The sequence below is a fragment of the Triticum aestivum genome, chromosome 1D (assembly GCF_018294505.1).
Source record: "Triticum aestivum cultivar Chinese Spring chromosome 1D, IWGSC CS RefSeq v2.1, whole genome shotgun sequence".
Lineage (NCBI taxonomy): Eukaryota > Viridiplantae > Streptophyta > Magnoliopsida > Poales > Poaceae > Triticum > Triticum aestivum.
This window is the reverse complement of record NC_057796.1, coordinates 128,742,562-128,763,514: the sequence shown is the minus strand read 5'-3', so window position 1 is coordinate 128,763,514 and position 20,953 is coordinate 128,742,562. Positions and strand designations below refer to the sequence as shown.

Genomic DNA, 20,953 nt, shown 5'->3' with positions numbered 1-20,953 from the left:
CAGCAGTAATTTGTTCACCCACCGTAATACATGCTATCTTGAGAGAAGCCACTAGTGAAACCTATGGCCCCCGGGTCTATTTTACATCATATTAGTTTCCCGTTAACCACTACAACAGGAACCCCCCTTTAACAACACACCAATGCGTTGTCGTATGTCCATATATGTGTTGCTAAGGTCTACACCAACGAATTAGTATGCGTTGCCATTGGTGGCGTTGGAAGGATCTACAACAACGTATATAGGTGCGTTGGTAAACGACATGTAGAAGCGTTGTTAGGTAGCAACATATAAGGTTAGGGCCCAACAACACTACATATGCGTTGGTGGTGACCCTACACAACATGATTCTAGAAGCTTCGTTAGATAGCATGACCAACTAATGATTTTCATATATTGCATCCAAAATTATTAGTTCAACACCAATAGTGCATAGGAGCCGCAATATAATAAACAATCCAATCTCATATATTAAATCAAATATGTGGCATTACAAAGAACATGGTCCAAAGATTACAAGAGGTGAAACTATCTAGTAGTAGGCCAATTCTTGACCTTGCCATCAACTATAATGTTTGTAACATTGATACTAAAAATTACATTCTAATTGACTTGTAGCCGAATTATTTGCCTCGGAATCAAAATCTTCTTAGCCTTGCAATCAAAATCTGAGTCATGCATCCTCAATTTATCTTGGTAATCTACAAAATAACAATATGAGGCGAGCAATTATAGTAAAGTAAATTAGATTAATATAGAAGTAAAATTTAAAGGAGCACCATACAAATGTTTTTTACCAAAACTTAGATTTGTACATAGAGGTGGGATAATTAATAATCTGGTTATAAAAACATCTACAACAATTATTAAACAACATGATTATGCCCTATATCCATGTACTAACTTTTTTTGCATCTCGCATAAATTCAAAACTATATGAACTATCATTATATAGTTTTAGTGTTCCAGTCTATTTTTTATAAAAAAGACCAAAATGCAGAAGTGGAAAGTGCAGATACTTGCAACATCAGTAGCATCGCTCTATAAAGAAATAACAAAATACGAACTAGCGAAAGGGTGATTGCCATGCTATGAAGTACAAACACAGAGACTCCGGGTCTTCACCCTTACTTTGTAAACCGAGGACATTCTATTTCTCTCTTAATTGTCATGCACATGTTCTGAATACCCATGGCTCTTTAAGATAAAAACTATGTATTAAAACACCGAGTACCTTTGACCAATCGTACGTAGCTATTCATTGTGAACAACCATCAGCTTGTGTTTACTACCAAAAATTATCCAAAATTATATTAATATTAATAGTGAGATGAATTCAGCAACCGACTAAATGATAAGTATTCTAGGTGACTAGTTATACCAACTATACACAATTCAATATTTCTATTTTCCAATGGTCTCTGCACTAATTAGCTTTGGGGCACATCACTCCTGTACTACCCATTCTTGGGACGATTTATTAGTCATGCTTGCTATGGTGTATTAGGAGAAATCTCAGTGCTATCAAATCAAAAATCTTTAAATAATCTACATTACACAAAACGTCATTGTTACCTGAGTACTACAAAGTCAAACATTAGAATTTCCTGATCCATGTAAAATTCTCAGAACCTGCAGAAGCAACAACACGAAAAAAAAGCATCATCAGATTGGAACTGGAGTTATCAACACATGCATAGAAAGAAGACGTGCATAATGAAGTAACACACAGAAAGACGAAATAGCAAGAAAACTATGAACTGTCTACCCTAAGCCCCTGACTTGACCTTGAAGGAATGCATGATCTAATTAGTATAGACAAGAGCATGCCATAATTAGAATACAAGAGAGGACATCACAGAATAATTGATTAGCTGCGGGGTAAAAGAACATACGAGACTGAGCCTACCATAATAAGTCAGGTTTCCGTCTGATCTTGCAGCGTCACCCCAAGCAGAGATAAGGACTCAGACCACAAGCGGCATGAAAATGAGTAAGGATTGATCCACACACATAGCAGCAAGAAAATTAAAACCTAATGCATCACAAGAAATGAGTATTGAGTAAAAATGTACACAATCATTCTTCGTGAAAATTGTACGGTTAACTGCCGCCTCAAACCACGCCTCCAGTCCCTATGCATTATCATCACTTGAAACATCAATCGTCATGTTCCCATCTTACTAAAATTACATATCACATCTACATGCATCAGCCCATTCAAGTATAAGCTTGGCGAAAAAGGTTGTTGAACTGGCTTTTCTACATGGTTTTTGTCTTACACTTAACTGATTGTTATGAGGCTTAAAAGTAGCATTATGAGGCTTGAATGTAAATGAATTAGAACCATCATGAATAGCTGGGAGATCAAGGGATGAAGAATAGATGCCTTTTTGGTTGACCACGAAATTATGGTCATTTCCTTAGCAAACCTGCATTATATACAAAAACATGAGCACAATATTTACGTAGAGAGAGAGAGAGAGCAGGGGACACACTAAGCAAAATACCATACAGGTTCTGAACTTGTTGTCTCTCTGCAGAAATCATCTCTTGTTCATCGTTTGGGGTAGAAGAATCCTGCATTTATGTCAACAAAAAACTTATGTGTCAGTTAAACGGTTCCCTTCAGTGATGCGCGTAAAATAGGAAATCTTAGGTTTTAAATCAATATGTGCAGCTACGCAGGCAGGTAAAATCATCAATGAGGATGTGGTCCATTGGTGTTGTAACTTGTAAGATGCGGCCGGCAAGGAAAAACAAGGATGGGCGAGGACATCGGGGAATATTACTTTTACATAATACAAGTACAGATGCGGGGAGGCAGAATAGGACCTGCTGAACTACTGCAGTGTGAGGAAGACGGGGGCGTCGGTGCTTGCGTCGTTCCTGGCTGTGTGGATTGTGCATGAACAACGCCGGCGTCTGCATCTCCGGTCATGCGGATGAATCGACGGCGGCGACGCGTTCCCCAACGCGAGGAGGATGGGCGACGACGTCGAGTGCGTCCCAGACGCGCGGAGAAACTGGTGAGGGAGGAGGGCTTGGCGGAGGCTCTTGAACGTACCGAGGGAACAGGGGAGGCGGTTGAGGGCAAAGGACGGCGGTGGTTGGAACCCTAGCTGCTGTAAGTCTCTCGCTTAGGACGAAGGCCAAAACGACGGGAGAATAGGAACACGCTTCCTGCGCAAGAGGTGGAGGTGTGGGCACGGGGAGGTTAGCGCTTGCGGAAAGTGGGAAACAACGCATTATATTTTTTTCCCCCGGGTAAAACAACACATCCTGTTATATCGTTGCTAGACATACGTTAGTATAGGGGGTTCTTGTTGTAGTGAACTTGCTAATTTCAGTCGCCGTTCTTTTTATTTTGCAATCTTTACTTTTCAATCTATACAAAAAAATACCAAAAATATTTATCTTATTATCTTTATTAGATCTTACTTTTGCGAGTGACCGTGAAGGGATTGACAACCCCTTTATCGCGTTGGTTGCAAGGTTCTTGATTGTTTGTGCAGGTACTAGGTGACTTGAGCGTTGTCTCCTACTGGATTGATACCTTGGTTCTCAAAAAATGAGGGAAATACTTACGCTACTTTGCTGCATCACCCATAGTTTTTGAGAACCAAGGTATCAATCCAGTAGGAGACTACACGCAGATCGCCTAGTACCTACACAAACAATCAAGAACCTTGCAACCAGCGCGATAAAGGGGTTGTCAATCCCTTCACGGCCACTTGCAAAAGTGAGATCTGATAAAGATAATAAGATAAATATTTTTGGTATTTTTGTTGAACAGATTGGAAAATAAAGATTGCAAAATAAATAGTAAACGAGAATTATAGATCAGAAACTTATATAATGTAAAGTAGACCCGGGGGCCATAGTTTCACTAGTGGCTTCTCTCAAGATAGCATATATTACGGTGGGTGAACAAATTACTGCCGAGCAATTGATAGAAAAGCGCATAGTTATGAGAATATCTAGGCATGATCATGAACATAGGCATCACGTCCGTGTCAAGTAGACCGAAACGATTCTGCATCTACTACTATTACTCCACACATCGACCGCTATCCAGCATGCATTTAGAGTGTTAAGTTCATAAGAACAGAGTAACGCATTAGGCAAGATGACATGATGTAGAGGGATAAACTCAAGCAATATGATATAAACCCCATCTTTTTATCCTCGATGGCAAAAATACAATACGTGTCGGTTCCCTTTCTGTCACTGAGGACCGAGCATCGCAAGATTGAACCCAAAGCTAAGCACTTCTCCCATTGCAAGAAAGATCAATCTAGTAAGCCAAACTAAACCGATAATTCGAAGAGACTTGCAAAGATATCGAATCATGCATATAAGAATTCAGAGAAGAATCAAATATTGTTCATAGATAATCTTGATCATAAACCCACAATTCATCGGATCTTGGCAAACACACCGCAAAAAGTATTACATCGAATAGATCTCCAAGAACATCGAGGAGAACTTTGTATTGAGAACCAAAGAGAGAGAAGAAGCCATCTAGCTAATAACTATGGACCCGAAGGTCTGTGGTAAACTAGTCACGCATCATCGGAGAGGCAAGAGGGATATGAACTTAGTTTTCCATTTTCATATTTTAAACGTGTTTTTAATGGTTTTCTATTAAAGCATATTTTTTTCAAAAAAGGTAAAAATATGAAGATTAATTCAATAAATAGTGAGACTTCGAATCTACACTATATAGATTGAATAGGTGTTAATAAAAAATATTTGGCTCATTTGGAGTAGGTCCAAAAAAACTTGATTACAAATGGAGCTCATTTGGAGCTCATTTCTCGTGACTATAAGTTTTACCACGCAAAAGGGATCGGATTGATCACCTAACTTTTATAATAGTTCAGCAGACTTTGTAACATCACAACACAGGGAATGGACTTCAAGTGTTGGTTCAAATTCAAATTTTGCCTCAAATTCAAATTGGAATATTTGATCTGTTATTGGAATATTTGATCTGTTGTTGGAATACTTGATCAAATCATGGACTATCTTCATTCAAATGTTTTTTGGCTCCGTTATTGGAATATATGATCAAATGATGGACTATTTGCTCTTTTTGCTTATTCTTTGCAGCATGTCTGATCAGTGAAGCAACACTGAAGCAGCATGTGTGATCATTGCAGCACCTAGACACATAGCTCACAACATTTAAACAGAACATATCATACACCACAGACAAATTTAAGGACAGACAAATATAGATAACATAATACATTACTACCATAGATCACACACAAAGTTTAGATACCACCACATAAAGTTTGCCAAACAGCCACATTCAGTTTACCAAAAGTAAAAGATAAAGATAAAACATCATCACATCACACCGGAGTCAGGGCCTTCGCAAGGGCAGCATGCTGCCCCCTAATCTTGTAGTCCTCCCCGCGAATCGCTACATCCTCTACATGAGACACAAGGTGATCGAAGCGGCCATCCTTTGGCTTTGGCTGGGTGGTACAGTAGGGGCAGTGCCACTTCTTGATCTTGCGGTTGTAGAAGGAAGCAACTCCCTTGGCGTTGATCTTCTCCACCTCCTTCGCTGTGAAGGACGCGACGTTGCCGTTGTACACATCTTCTCCAGAATCATACTGCACACATGAATGAATTACATTAATACATTATAGATTCATATACACCATGTAAAAGGAACTAAATGAACAAGCTAAATTTCAAGTAGGCTTACCTCATATTCTTCATCGTCACTATACTCTGGATCGTACAGGTCGAACCCAGTAAGGCCCAGCCTCCTCTTATTCCCCACAGAATCATCCTCCTGAATATACAATTACATCCATTACTAGTAGATACAGAAGCCAACTGATAATTTAGATATGCACACATGAAACATTGATCATATTATCCATACTATGATCCTATTTGGATTTTCCATTGTCATGCACACACATTGAACAACAAAGCTAGTATAACTACATATTGTGGACAAATTTATATACTGATGAATCAAGTAAGTTCTTAATCAATTGATAGGTACATAATTAATGCATTCCATTTGGGCATATCACATTCAAAACACCAATCTGTGTAGCATTCAAAAACAAATCTAAGCATACATGTCTGTAGCATTCAAAACCCCAATCTGTGTAGCATTCAAAAACAAATCTAATAATCACGTGTAGAATTTAAGCACAGAGATCCCTATCTCTCATTAAGATCTGTCTAGAATTTTTGCAACGAATGTAATAAAAAAATCCATACAAAAAACCCCACCCCCCATACAGAAAAACCCATCCCTCAAACCAACTACTCTAACCATCTGTACTACCCTACGAATGACAATCCAACCAATGAAACTAGGGACTAACTCTACAATCTAAATATTGCAACTATGGTACAAGCAAATGGAAGTACCTCCTGTACCACCTTCTCCTCGCCAGGCTGCGCATCTGGATGGACTGCGCCGCTCGATGCCGTCACCTTCAGCTCTGGCAGCGCCGAGGCGGAGCCCACCACCTCCTTCTCCACATCCACAGTCCTGACAGCGGTTGTGAGTTTCCCCATCGTGGACGCCGCCAATCTCCTACACTGCATCTGCCGCGGTCACCGCGCCCTGCAGTTCTCCGGCCACTGCGCCGACGTAGCCACGAGCGTCCGCCATCGGTACGAGGGAGGCGATGAAGGTGAGGAAGAGGATGCTGTGGGGGAGAGCGAGACGGTGCGATGGAGGAGAGCGAGACAACGCGGTGGAGCAGAGGGAGACGATGCGGCAGGGAGGGGATTTGGGGGAAAATGGTAGGGGCGAGGTTGTTCCCCCTCTTATATGATGTGACATTTTTGGCATGTTCCATGGACACGTGCTACCCCACGACCGCGGTCAGTTGCATGCACGCCTACACGGCCCCACTAGTCAGAGTTAACGGTCAAGCCATTGACCCGATGGCAATGTCCAGTTTGCCCATTTGTGAGAGTTTCAGCCAAGGGAGTGGGTAAAAGTGAGAAAAAGTTAAGAGCGTGGGGATGAATGAGTACAGCTAAGGAACTGATACGTCTCCAACGTATCTATAATTTTTGATTGTTCCATGCTATTATATTATCTGTTTTGGATGTTTCATATGCATTAATATGCTATTTTATATTATTTTTGGGACTAATATATTAACCTAGAGCCCAGTGCCAGTTCTTGTTTTTTCCCCTGTTTTTGAGTTTCACAGAAAAGGAATACCAAACGGAATAAAACCTTCGTGATGATTTTTCTTGGACCAAAAGACAACCAAGAGACTTGGAGATGAAGTCGGAGGAGCCACAAGGCGGCCACAAGGACGGAGGGCGCGCCCAGGGGGTAGGGCGTGCCCCCACCCTTGTGGGGCCCTCGTGCACCTCCTAACCTAATTATTTCACCTATATATTCCCATATATCCCCAAACCAATAGAGGCATCCACGAAAACACTTCTCCACCGCCGCAACCTTCTGTACCCGTGAGATCCCATCTAGGGACCTTTTCTGGCACCCTGTTGGAGGGGGATTCGATCACGGAGGGCTTCTACATCAACTCTATTGCCCTTCCGCTGGAGCGTGAGTAGTTTACCACAAACTTACGGGTCCATAGCTAGTAGCTAGATGGCTTCTTCTCTCTCTTTGATTTTCAATACCATGTTCTCCTCGATGTTCTTGGAGATCTATTCGATGTAATACTCTTTTGCGGTGTGTTTGCTAAGATCCGCTGAATTCTGGATTTATGATCATCTTATCTATGAATATTATTTGAATCTTTCGTGAATTCTTTTATGCATGATTTGATATCTTTGTAATTCTCTTTGAACTATCGGTTTTGTTTGGCCAACTAGATTGGTTTTTCTTGCAATGGGAGAAGTGCTTAGCTTTGGGTTCAATCTTGTGGTGTCCTTTCTGAGTGACAGTAGGGGCAGCAAGGCACGTATTGTATTGTTGCCATCGAACATAAAAAGATGGGGTTTTCATCATATTGCTTGAGTTAATTCCTCTACATCATGTCATCTTGCTTAATGCATTACTCCGTTCTTTAGGAACCTAAAACTCTAGATGCATGCTGGATAGCGGTCGATGTGTGGAGTAATAGTAGTAGATGCAGAATCGTTTCGATCTACTTGACACGGACGTGATGCCTATATTCGTGATCATTGCCTTAGATGTCGTCGTAACTTTGTGCTTTTCTGTCAATTGCTCGGCAGTAATTTGTTCACCCACTATATTATTTTCAATCTTGAGAGAAGCCTCTAGTGAAACCTATGGCCCCCGGGTCTATTTTCCATCATATAAATTTCCGAGCTACTATTTTTCAATCTTTTACTTTCTGATCTATAAACCAAAAATATTTACTTTACCGTTTGTTTACTTTTATCCATCTCTATCAGATCTCACTTTTGCAAGTAACCGTGAAGGGATTGACAACCCCTCGCGTTGGGTGCAAGTTGTTTGATTGTTTGTGCAGGTATTCAATGACTTGAGCGTTGTCTCCTACTAGACTGATACCTTGGTTCTCAAACTGAGGGAAGTACTTATGTCCACTTTGCTGCATCACCCTTTCCTCTTCAAGGGAAAAACCAACGCAAGCCCAAGAAGTAGCAGGAAGAATTTCTGGCGCCGTTGCCGGGGAAATCTACGCCAAGTCAGGAGGTACCAAGTACTCATCATAAACTCTCATCTCTTGCATTACATTATTCGCCATTTGCCTCTCGTTTTCCTCTCCCCCACTTCTAAAACGATTTTTGAAAAGATTTTCCTTTTCTCTCGCTGTTCTCTCATTTGCCCAAGTCAGTCTTCTTTTCACCATGGCCGACCTCAAAAGAGCTAAGGGATTCCTCCCAAATTTCAATACCTTGGATAGCCCCTCTGTCCTTTCTAAGCTCATAAAGAATGATGCTACGAAAAGAGTTACCGGGATTGTTAAGGAAAATTTTAACAATTGTAATGAAGATGATCCCAGAATTTTTCGTTATTTGCTTGATGAATCTTTAAAAGATGCTTGGGATAGGCTGTTGAGGATTCGAGCAAGCTATGTGCCCCAATACCAGATTGAGATATACTTGAAAAGCTTTTATGTTGGTTTACCTCCTTCTTTTAAACAATTTTTGGATTCTATATTTGAAAATGGTTTTCTTGGAGGGGATGCCATCGATACTTATGAGAAGATGAAAACCATATTTGGGCACCCCAAAAGAGAAAATGTTGAATCAACTGCTCTTATGTGCTTTTATCAAAATGAAATAATCAAAGAGATGAAGGCTAGTTTAGATGCAAATTTTCGTAATGTGCTTAATCTTTCTTCTACTATTAATGGCCATGTGCTTTCACAAAATAGAAAGATAAATGCCATGGATAAGAAATTCTCTCTTTGCTTCCAAAAGGGGGGGAGATGACAGTACCTAGATCTATTCATGTTTTGTGCCTAGCTAAGGGCGTTAAACTATAACGCTTGTTGGGAGGCAACCCAATTTTATTTTTGTTTTTGCTTTTTAGGTTCTGTTTTGCAATAAATAATTAATCTATCCTCTGGTTAGATGTGGTTTTGTGTTTTAATTAGTGTTTGTGCCAAGTAAGACCTTTTGGATAGCTTATGGTGATAGTTGATTTGATCTTGCTGAAAAACAGAAACTTTTGCGCTCAGGAAAACAATTCTCATTTTTAATAGAAGGGTGATAAACACTGATTCTTTTTGCAGAAGATTAATAAACAAATTTCTTAGGTTTTCCTAATTTTTCAGAATTTTTGGAGTTACATAAGTATTCAAAATATCCAGATTGCCACAGACTGTTCTGTTTTTGACAGATTCTGTTTTCTATGTGCTGTTTGCTTATTTTGATGATTCTATGGGTAGTATCAGGGGGTATGAACCATGGATAAGTTGGAATACAGTAGATATTACCCCAATATAAATAAATAATGAGTTCACAACAGTACCAAAAGTGGTGATTTATTTTCTTATACTAACGGAGCTTATGAGATTTTCTGTTGAGTTTTGTGTTGTGAAGTTTTCAAGTTTTGGGTAAGGATTTGATGGACTATGGAATAAGGAGTGGAAAGAACCTAAGCTTGTGGATGCACAAGGCACCCCAAGGTAATATTCAAGGACAACCAAGAGCCTAAGCTTGGGGATGCCCTGGAAGGAATCCCCTCTTTCGTGTTCGTCTATCGGTAACTTTACTTGAGGCTATATTTTTATTCACCACATGATATGTGTTTTGTTTGGAGCTTCTTGTATGATTTGAGTCTTTGCTTTTTAGTTTGCCACAGTCATCCTTGCTGTACACACCTTTTATAGAGAGACACGCATGAATCGTGATTTATTAGAATACTATATGTGCTTCACTTATATCCTTTGAGCTAGAAAATTTTGCTCTAGTGCTTCACTTATATCTTTTTAGAGCATGGCGGTGGTTTTATTTTATAGAAATTGATGAACTCTCATGCTTCACTTATATTATTTTGAGAGTCTTTAAACAACATGGTAATTTGCTTTGGTTATAAAACTAGTCCTAATATGATAGGCATCCAAGAGGGATATAATAAAAACTTTCATATAAATTGCATTGAATACTATGAAAAGTTTGATTCTTATGATTGTTTTGAGATATGAAGATGGTGATATTAGAGTCATGCTAGTGAGAAATTGTGAATTTGAGAACTTTTGTTAAAGTTTGTGATTCCCGTAGCATGCACATATGGTGAACCATTATGTGATGAAGTCAGAGCATGATTTATTTATTTATTGATTGTCTTCCTTATGAGTGGCGGTCGGGGACGAGCGATGGTCTTTTCCTACCAATCTATCCCCCTAGGAGCATGCGCGTAGTACTTTGTTTCGATAACTAATAGATTTTTGCAATAAGTATGTGAGTTCTTTATGACTAATGTTGAGTCCATGGATTATACGCACTCTCACCCTTCCACCATTGCTAGCCTCTCTAGTGCCACGCAACTTTCGCTGGTACCATAAACCCACCATTTACCTTCCTCAGGACAGTCACCATATCTACCTATTATGGCATTTCCATAGCCATTCCGATATATATTGCCATGCAACTTTCCACTGTTCCGTTTATTATGACACATTCCATCATTGTCATATTGCTTTGCATGATCATGTAGTTGACACCGTATTTGTGGCAAAGCCACCGTTCATAATTATTTCATACATGTCACTCTTGATTCATTGCACATCCAGGTACACCGCCAGAGGCATTCATATAGAGTCATATTTTGATCTAAGTATCGAGTTGTAATTCTTGAGTTGTAAGTAAATAAAAGTGTGATGATCTTCATTATTAGAGCATTGTCCCATGTGAGGAAAGGATGATAGAGACTATGATTCCCCCACAAGTCGGGATGAGACTCTGGAAAAAAAGAGGCCAAAAAAAGAGACAAGGCCCAAATTAAAAAATGAGAGAAAAGAGAGAAGGGGCAATGTTACTATCCTTTTACCACACTTGTGCTTCAAAGTAGCACCATGATCTGCATGATAGAGAGTCTCCTATGTTGACACTTTCATATATTAGTGGGACTTTTTCATTATAGAACTTGGGTTATATATTCCAATGATGGGCTTCCGCAAATTGCCCTAGGACTTCGTGAGCAAGCGAGTTGGATGCACACCCACTTAGTTTCTTTTTGAGCTTTCATAAACTTATAGCTCTAAGTGCATCCGTTGCATGGCAATCCCTACTTACTCACATTGATATCTCTTGATGGGCATCTCCATAGCTCGTTGATAAGCCTAGTTGATGTGAGACTATCTCCTTCTTTTTGTCTTCTCCACAACCACCTTCTATACCACCTATAGTGCTACGTCCATGGCTCACGCTCATGTATTGCGTGAAAGTTGAAAAAGTTTGAGAACATCAGAAGTATGAAACAATTGCTTGGCTTGTCATCGGGGTTGTGCATGATTTGAATATTTTGTGTGATGAAGAAGGAGCATAGCCAGACTATATGATTTTGTAGGGATAAGCTTTCTTTCGCCATGTTATTTTGAGAAGACATAATTGCTTGTTAGTATGCTTGAAGTATTATTGTTTTTATGTCAATATTAAACTTTTGTTTTGAATCTTACGGATCTGAACATTCATGCCACAATAAAGAAATTACATGAATAAATATGTTAGGTAGCATTCCACATCAAAAATTCTATTTTTATCATTTACCTACTCGAGGACGAGCAGGAATTAAGCTTGGGGATGCTTGATACGTGTCCAACGTATCTATAATTTTTTATTGTTCCATGCTATTATATTATCTGTTTTGGATGTTTTATATGCATTTATATGCTATTTTATATTATTTTTGGGACTAATATATTAACCTAGAGCACAACGTGAGTTCCTGTTTTTTCCTCATTTTTGAGTTTCGCAAAAAAGGAATACCAAATGGCATAAAACCTTCGTGATGTTTTTTCTTGGACCAGAAGACAACCAGGAGACTTGCAGATGAAACCGGAGGAGCCACGAGGCGGCCACAAGGACGGAGGGCGCGCCCAGGGGGGTAGGGCGCGCCCCCCACCCTTGTGGGCCCCTCGTGCACCTCCTCGCCTAATTCTTTCGCCTATATATTCTCATATATCCCCAAACCAACAGAGGCATCCACGAAAACACTTTTCCACCGCCGCAACCTTCTGTACCCGTGAGATCCCATCTAGGGACCTTTTCCGGCACCCTGTCGGAGGGGGATTTGATCACGGAGGGCTTCTACATCAACTCTATTGCCCTTCCGATGAAGCGTGAGTAGTTTACCACAGACCTGCGGGTCCATAGCAAGTAGCTAGATGGCTTCTTCTCTTTGTCTTTGATTCTCAATACCATGTTCTCCTCGATGTTCTTGGAGATCTATTCGATGTAATACTCTTTTGCGGTGTGTTTGCCGAGATCCGCTGAATTCTGGATTTATGATCATCTTATCTATGAATATTATTTGAATCTTTCGTGAATTCTTTTATGCATGATTTGATATCTTTGTAATTCTCTTTGAACTGTCAGTTTGGTTTGGCCAACTAGATTGGTTTTTCTTGCAATGGGAGAAGTGCTTAGCTTTGGGTTCAATCTTGCGGTGTCCTTTCCAAGTGACAGTAGGGGTAGCAAGGCATGTATTGTATTGTTGCCATCGAACATAAAAAGATCGGGTTTTCATCATATTGCTTGAGTTAATTCCTCTACATCATGTCATCTTGCTTAATGCGTTACTCCGTTCTTTATGAACTTAATACTCTAGATGCATGCTGGATAGCGATCAATGTGTGGAGTAATAGTAGTAGATGCAGAATCGTTTCGGTCTACTTGACACGGACATGATGCCTATATTCATGATCATTGCCTTAGATATCGTCATAACTTTGCGCTCTTCTATCAATTGCTCGACAGTAATTTGTTCACCCACCGTATTATTTTCTATCTTGAGAGAAGCCTCTAGTGAAACCTATGACCCCGGGGTCTATTTTCCATCATATAAGTTTCCGATCTACTATTTTGCAATCTTTTACTTTGCAATCTATAAACCAAAAATACCAAATATATTTACTTCACCGTTTTTTACTTTTATCTATCTCTATCAGATCTCACTTTTGCAAGTAACCGTGAAGGGATTGACAACCCCTCGCGTTGGGTGCAAGTTGTTTGATTATTTGTGTAGGTATTCGGTGACTTGAGCGTTGTCTCCTACTAGACTGATACCTTGGTTCTCAAACTGAGGGAAATACTTATCTCTACTTTGCTACATCACCCTTTCCTCTTCAAGGGAAAAACCAATGCAAGCTCAAGAAGTAGCAGGAACCAGGGGCATAGATGTAAAAAAACCTTGAAATTATGTTTGATGCGAGCGATTATACTATTGGTGTTGTTCTAGGTCAAAGATTTGATAAGAAATTGAATGCTATTCATTATGCAAGTAAGACCCTGGACAGTGCTCAAAGAAATTATGCTACTAGAGAGAAATAATTTTTAGCAGTTGTTGCATGTGATAAATTCAGACCTTGTATTATTGATTCTTTGTCTTCATCTTTGAGTTCAATCTTTGATCTTCATCTTGGTCACATTTATCTTTACTCCATGATTAATCTTTATGTCTTGAAGGCCCTACTGATCTCTTTACTATGCTTCATTGCTTCAAGACATGATCGCCAATAACTCAATTCACCATGACCATATCAAGTTTCTCCATAAATATCACATTGGACATCACTTGCTGGTTTCCATGCTCCAACATAGCATCTTGAGAGACACAATGAATTATCTACTTGAATTACTTGCTTCAAGACTGAAAGTGCGTTATATCGACTAGAGGGGGGGTGAATATGCGACTTTTATGAATTCTTCACTAAGGAATTTGTGGGTGAGGAAATTCCTTAGCGAAGAACTACTTGCAGCGGAATAAGTACTCAAAAGTATGCATAGCAGAACACAAGCATGGTCATCATGATGAAATGAAGACAAGCACAGAGTACAGAAAGCGTAAACACAGGATAACACAGGATGAAGACAAACAGACTGAAGAAATTGAACTGAGGAAATTGAGGAAGTCTTCAGTCAAAGTCTTCAAACACATACATGAACAAGAGCACAACACAGCTATGAGGAAATGAAAGAGTTGAGGAAATAGAACCAGTTGGCTTGGTGAAGACAATGGTTTGGTAGACCAGTTCCAACTGTTGTGTCAGTTGTACGTCTGGTTGGAGCGGCTAGGTATTTAAACCTGAGGACACACAGTCCTCACCGTATTCTCCTTGAGCTAAGGTCACACAGACCTCGCCCAATCACTCGAGGTAAGTCTTCAGGTGACTTCCAAACCTTCACAAACTTGGTCACTCGGCGATCCACAATTTCCTCTTGGATGCTCTAGACCATGACGCCTAACCGTTTGGAAGAAGCACAGTCTTCAAAGGTAACAAGCGTCAGATCCACGCAGGATCAATCTCTTCAGTGATGCTTAATCACTTGGGGTTTGTAGGTGTTTGGGTTTGGGTTTTCCTCACTTGATGATTTTCGCTCAAAGTCCTCGGAGGATGGGATGCTCTCAAATGACAAGTGTCAGTTTCTCTCAGAGCAGCCAACCAACTAGTGGTTGTAGGGGGCGGCTATTTATAGCCTAGGGAGCAGCCTGTCATGATAAGACATAAATGCCCTTCAATGATATGACCGTTAGGTGGGTAGATATTTTGGGACAGCTGGCGCATAGCACAGCAACGGTCGGAAATTTGAGTATCAAATTCCTCAGGGCTATCATGTTCCTCACTGTGTAGGCAATCCACACTGACGAATTCCTAACTCTCAGTCAGAACAAATTCCTCAGAGACCAGAAGAACTTCGTCTCTGTCAATGAAGAATATGACTGAACTGTATGAGATTTCCAATGGCTTCACTCGAAGGGGTTGGTACGTGTAGGATTTTGAGTTGAGCATCACATGGAAATTTTTCCTTAGTATTTCCTCGACCCCCTTTAACAGTACGGTGTTTCCTATGACTCAAGAAATAGAAAATGAAACTACGAAAACAAAGTCTTCACGCTTCATGTTCCTCAAATGAATACCAAGTCTTCAAGGTCACACCAATTTCTTCACTTTCAAAGTCTTCAGAAATCCAAAGTCTTCAGTCGAAGAACTTCATTTTTAGGAGTCGACTTTCTCTGTAAATATCAAACTCCTCATAGACTTATAGACCTGTGTACACTCATAAACACACTAGTCCCTTAACCTATAAGTCTTCAATACACCAAAATCACTAAGGGGCACTAGATGCACTTACAATCCCCCCTTTTTGGTGATTGATGACAATATAGGTTAAGTTTTCAACGGGGATAAACATATGAAGTCTAAATACTGATATTGAGGAATTTGATTGCAAGATATAGAAGAACTCCCCCTGAAGATGAGCATAGTGAGGAATTTGCTTTTGAAGCAATGCACACTTGAAGAGTTGAATCATGGAGGTCTCCCCCTATATCTTGTAATTCATACACGCATTTGACATAATATATGAAGAATTTGAAATGCATGATGAAATATGGTGACTGATGTAATTCAGCATGCGTGCAATAACATTAACAAGGAATAAGCATGCAGAAGAACAACAAAAGTATCAGGCCACCATAGAGTTTAAGTTTACAACTCGATCCAACAAAGTCATCAGAAGAACGAGAGTTGTAACTTAGAAAAAAAAACGCCCATATAAGATAGATCCGCTTGAAGACTAACTCAAATTTCTCCCCCTTTGTCATCAAATGACCAAAAGGTTCGAAAATGAGGACTAACTCCCCTAAAGAATATCAAGGTGAGGAAGGAGCGTCAGCGTTGTTGGGGTCGTTTGTTGTAGTAGGGCCTGCCGCAGTGTCGTCCAAGTCTTCATGTTCATCAGCGTCACGTGATGAAGAATAGGAGCTGGCCACCAAGGAAGGAACCTTGACCTTCTTGTACTTCTTCGGAGGAGGTGCAGCCCAGTCAAAATATTCCTTGAGACCCATTTTCTTCAGATCTTCTTCACCATATATGTGCGACAGAACAACCCAGGTGTGGTTGAGGGTTTCGTGAAGGTAGTAATGGTTTTTTCTTCACTGCATTGTGGGTAGCAGTCATGTTGTGAAGAATTGAACCAAACTGATGCTTGACCCATTTATGATTGCGATCAACCTTCTGGTGAAGACTGAGGAGAAGCTCACGGTCAGTCATCACCCTGGGTGCTGTGCCTTGAGGATTTTGCTTGGGTGCGTTGGCGACAGAGTCATGGGTGGCAGAGTCATCATTGGTGGAGTAGGATGCAGCCTTGCGAAATTGACCATCCAATGGACGAATGCCTTCATCAATTACAGCAGTAGCCTTGCCCTTTTCATCAGCTGAGGAAAATGTCTGTTTGAGGACTTGAATCGGGGGCAAGTAGCTGCAATGGTTCGGTGTATCAGCTTTGTAGTTGAGTGAAGACCTTATTCTGATGAATCTCATAATCCACGGTGCATAAGGCTTCAACTCAAATGGTGACATTGCGACATTGGCCAGAGTCCTCATGAAGAAATCATGGAAGTTGACAGGAACACCATGAATGATATTGAAAAGCAGATTCTTCATGATGCCAACGACTTCTTCTTCATTCGAGTCGTGGCCCTTCATAGGACTCAATGTCTTCGTCAGAATGCGATAGACAGTCCGAGGCACATACAACAATTCCTTCACAAGGAATTTTGTTCTTGGGGCCTGACCTGGCTTCAAAGGCTTCATCAGCACTTGCATATAGTGATCGGTAAGCTCAGGTTCATTGTAGACGCAACAAGCACCTTCAAGGGGAGGACTGAGAGGCAAAGCACGAAGCAATTCAGTAGCTGGTGCTTTGTAGTGAGTATTTTCAGACATCCAGTCCAGCACCATGAATTCACATCTTCAGAGTCTCCGGTGATGTGTAGAGTTGCATAAAATTGAAGAATGAGCTCCTCATTCGAATCACAGATATCACTGCAAAAATTTAACAGTCCAGCGTCGTAAAGAACACTGAGGACTGGTCCGAAGCACGGCAGAGATTCCATATCCACGTGAGGAATGTGCTCATGATCGAAGACTTTGTCTTTGTTGAACAGCACTGAGGAATAGAAATTTGCCTGGCTGGCAGTCCAGAAACGCCTTTTCCTAATGCGAGCAGAGTCATAGGGGTTGTAATCAGTGAAGAATACGTGCTCGCCGAAGAAATCACCAGCCTTGAATTTTTGCTTCCTTGAGAATGGATCCTTTGGCTTGGGCAGTGGAGTATCAGTCAGTTGCATGATGACCTCAGGAATCGCAATCTCAGGTTCTTGAGGCTGAGGAATTTCTGGTTCCTCTTTAATGGCAGCCTGGTTCTTCAAATTTTCATTTTCATTTTCTTCAGCACTAGCGGCTGGAATGTCTTCATGAGCTTCATCAGATCCCATTTGAACTGTAGTTGCTGGGGACTGAGGAATTTGTTGCAATGGAGTGAAGAGTGGAGAATTGGGGTGCTGACTTTCCCAAAAGTCATCATTCATCACTGGTGTGGTACATCCAATGTCCACATCTTCATCTTCCATTTCTTCAACGCCAGCCACTTCAGCAGTAAACTGAGGCATAGGCGAGGAAACTGTGGGGGTTGAAGGGATTTTGTCCACTTCAATTTCTTCATCCATCTGCTCTGACGAAGCAGCAGAAGGATTTTCTTCATCAGATCCGCAAGGGATCACATATTCTTCATCAAAAGGGACGATTTCCTTTGATGGCATGGAGGAAACTGGAACAACATCAATTGGATTAGCAAATGAGCTTGTCAATTTCTTCATCTTCTTCGGTGCTGAAGAATCTGAAGGAGCTGATGCTTTCCTTTTCTTCACTGCTGCACGCTCTGCAGCCTTGGTCTTCTTCACATCTGATACAGATGGAAGGATTGGAGTTGGAGTAGGCGCAGGAGGAGCAGAGGAATGTGGTTGATTTTTCTTCAGGCACAACTGATGCAGTTGCCCTGACCTCTTCATTTTCTTCAGGCGCACCACTAGTGGGTGCCCTGGCAATTTTTGATCAGCGGCTGGAATGCAGTCATCAGCCCTGGAACTTACATTTTCTTCAGCAGTCTGATTGTCATCAGTGGTGCTGGCATGTTCTTCAGTTGGCTGAGCAGATGCTTCAGCCTGAGGAATTTCTTGTTGCGATGGGGCTGCAACATTTGAGGTGAACATCTTAGTCAGTTTGACAAACCTGACCTTGGCTCTTTTCCAATCAACATAGTAAGCATTAAAATCATCGCAGAGGACTTTGATTTCAGACTGGATCTTCACAAGTTCATCAGTTGTCATAGAGACAATGTTGTTCTTCAGGAATTTCTCCTTCCTGTACTGTGCTTTCTTGAGCTGCCTGACCTTCTCAAATTTCCATTTTTCTTCTTGGATGAAGGCAGTCAGCATATGACTTTGACCAGGGGTCATCTTGAAGTCAGGCATAGGAGTGTTTGGGTCCTTGTGCCAGTGGTCAATGTAGTCGGGGATCAACTTTGGATCCAAAAGCAGAGGCACATTTGTGCCTTGGCTCTAGCGGCCCTGACTTGCCTATCTCTGATGATTTCAGCAAGTTCTTCATCATCAGCTTCGTCTTCTTCAGACGGCACTTGGAAGGCGACCTGCCTCTTGTGAGGACTTGGGCGAGATCCTCGTCCAGCAGTGGTCTTTGTCTTCAGCAGAGAGGGTCCTATTGAAGAATTTGGTGCAACTGAGGAACTAGCTGAAGCTCCTGAGGCAATAGAGATGCCTGTAGTCCTTTGGCACGTGGCGAGATGCACAGGTGCTGAGGATTTGGTCGGAGCAGCTGTGGACTTTGGAGGAGCAGCAGCGGCGTGAGGAATTTGCCGTGAGGACTTAGCTGAGGAAATTGGCCGTGAGGGCATTGAAGAAGAGGCACTTGGCTTGGGCGCAGGCTTCTTTGCCATGGATTTCTTCGGCCTTACAGAGGCCTCAGCAGCAACAGCAGTAGAGTCTTCGTTGAATTTCCTCACTGCATCTTTTGCCTATTTGGCCAGCTTGGCCTGGTGCTTGGCCCATTCTTCACGAAAATCCTCACCGCGCTTGATGCTAGTGGGATCTGCGTCTTGGCCAGGTGCCAATGGTGGTCTTGAGCATGGAGGAGTAACAGCGAATTGCTTCATGTATTTTGGAGTCACATACCTGTACTCCCTCCACTCTTTTGCCCATCTCCTCTCTATCCTCTGAATGCGCACCTTGCGCTGATTTTTATCTTCCTCAGGGGGTGTGCAGTACCCAGCATAAATGTCCTCAGGGATTTCAAAGGCAGTATTGATTTCAGGCCTCTTTCCTCCTTTCTGTGGCTTCTTTCCATCAGCCATTTTCTTCAGTTGAGGAATTTGAACAATTGAACTCTCTGAAGAAGTATGCAACTTTTCTTCGAGGAACGCTACAAATGAGTTAAGTTGATGAGAACCTAGTGATTCAGCAGCGGACATGAGTACCTGTGAACAGAGTATAGTTGCGAGAAATTTGGAGAGGTCATATGCGTTCTCAGAAGGTTTTTCAAAAAGAACAAGTTTGAGGAATTTGACCAGATGAATCTTGAAGAATTTCACTAAGCGTTCTTTGTCCTAGGTTCCAGAGTTGTATAGATCGAAGATCCACACAATTTCAGAATCTTGAAGAAAAATGATGCTTAGAGAAACGAATCAAGAACAGATGAGATGTGAGGTGTTTAGTGTGTGAAAAATTTGAAGAATAAATACCTTTGAAGATTTTGTAGAAAACATTTGAATCAAAGAGGGCAGTAAAAGTAACTTTTAATTACCCTGGACGAAGAACACGACGAACTGGGATGTGGAGAAGTGAAGTTCGTCTGTGCAGATCTTCCACTCCCTAACTCGGTGGAGGAAGACGGCTACGGCAGCGGCGGAGTGATTTTCACGGCCGGCGCGAGTACGGCGGCGACGAGGTCGAGGCAGTGAAGCTCTTCCTCACCGGCGACGATGAAGTAGCGACGGCGCTAGGGTTTGAGAAGCTCGAGCGGGAGAGAGAGGTCGAGCGGAGTAAAAGAACTGAGGAAGGGGAGAGGGGGTATTTATAGCCACGGTGAAAAACTGTTCACCCGAAGAAATTGGACGAACGTGCCCCTGACCCTTCTCATTCGCTTGACATGTGTCACCCACGTACTGAGAAGTGGAGATCGTGTTAGATCGTGGGTGAATAGATAAGTATATCGTGGGATGCGGAACGGTTTGAGCGGCAAAGCAGAAAATTTGGATAAGATAAGTTAAAAGTTCCGTTCGCAAATTCTTCAGCTGACAAGGACACGGTGAAGATTTTGAACGAGTTTCAAATAGAACGCACATGAAGAATTTGTGAATAGATTGGGTTGAGTATAGCATAGAGGGGGAAGGGTCCGATCACATTCACTTAGCAGAAACACCAACTTGAAGAATTAGCCATAAGTGAATGCTGTAGAGGACATAAACT

The 20,953-nt window shown here is 41.3% G+C and overlaps 1 long non-coding RNA gene across 1 annotated transcript; it reads right to left on the bottom strand.

Moving 5' to 3' along the window:
* Positions 1 to 447: 447 nt before the first annotated feature.
* LOC123166739 (uncharacterized) lies at positions 448 to 3,256 on the bottom strand. Its single transcript, XR_006483691.1, has 5 exons — positions 2,836 to 3,256; positions 2,516 to 2,580; positions 1,910 to 2,432; positions 1,576 to 1,632; positions 448 to 701 (listed from the first exon to the last, which is right to left on the bottom strand). It is a non-coding gene; the product is annotated as an uncharacterized lncRNA (long non-coding RNA).
* Between the last annotated feature and the right edge of the window lie 17,697 nt (positions 3,257 to 20,953).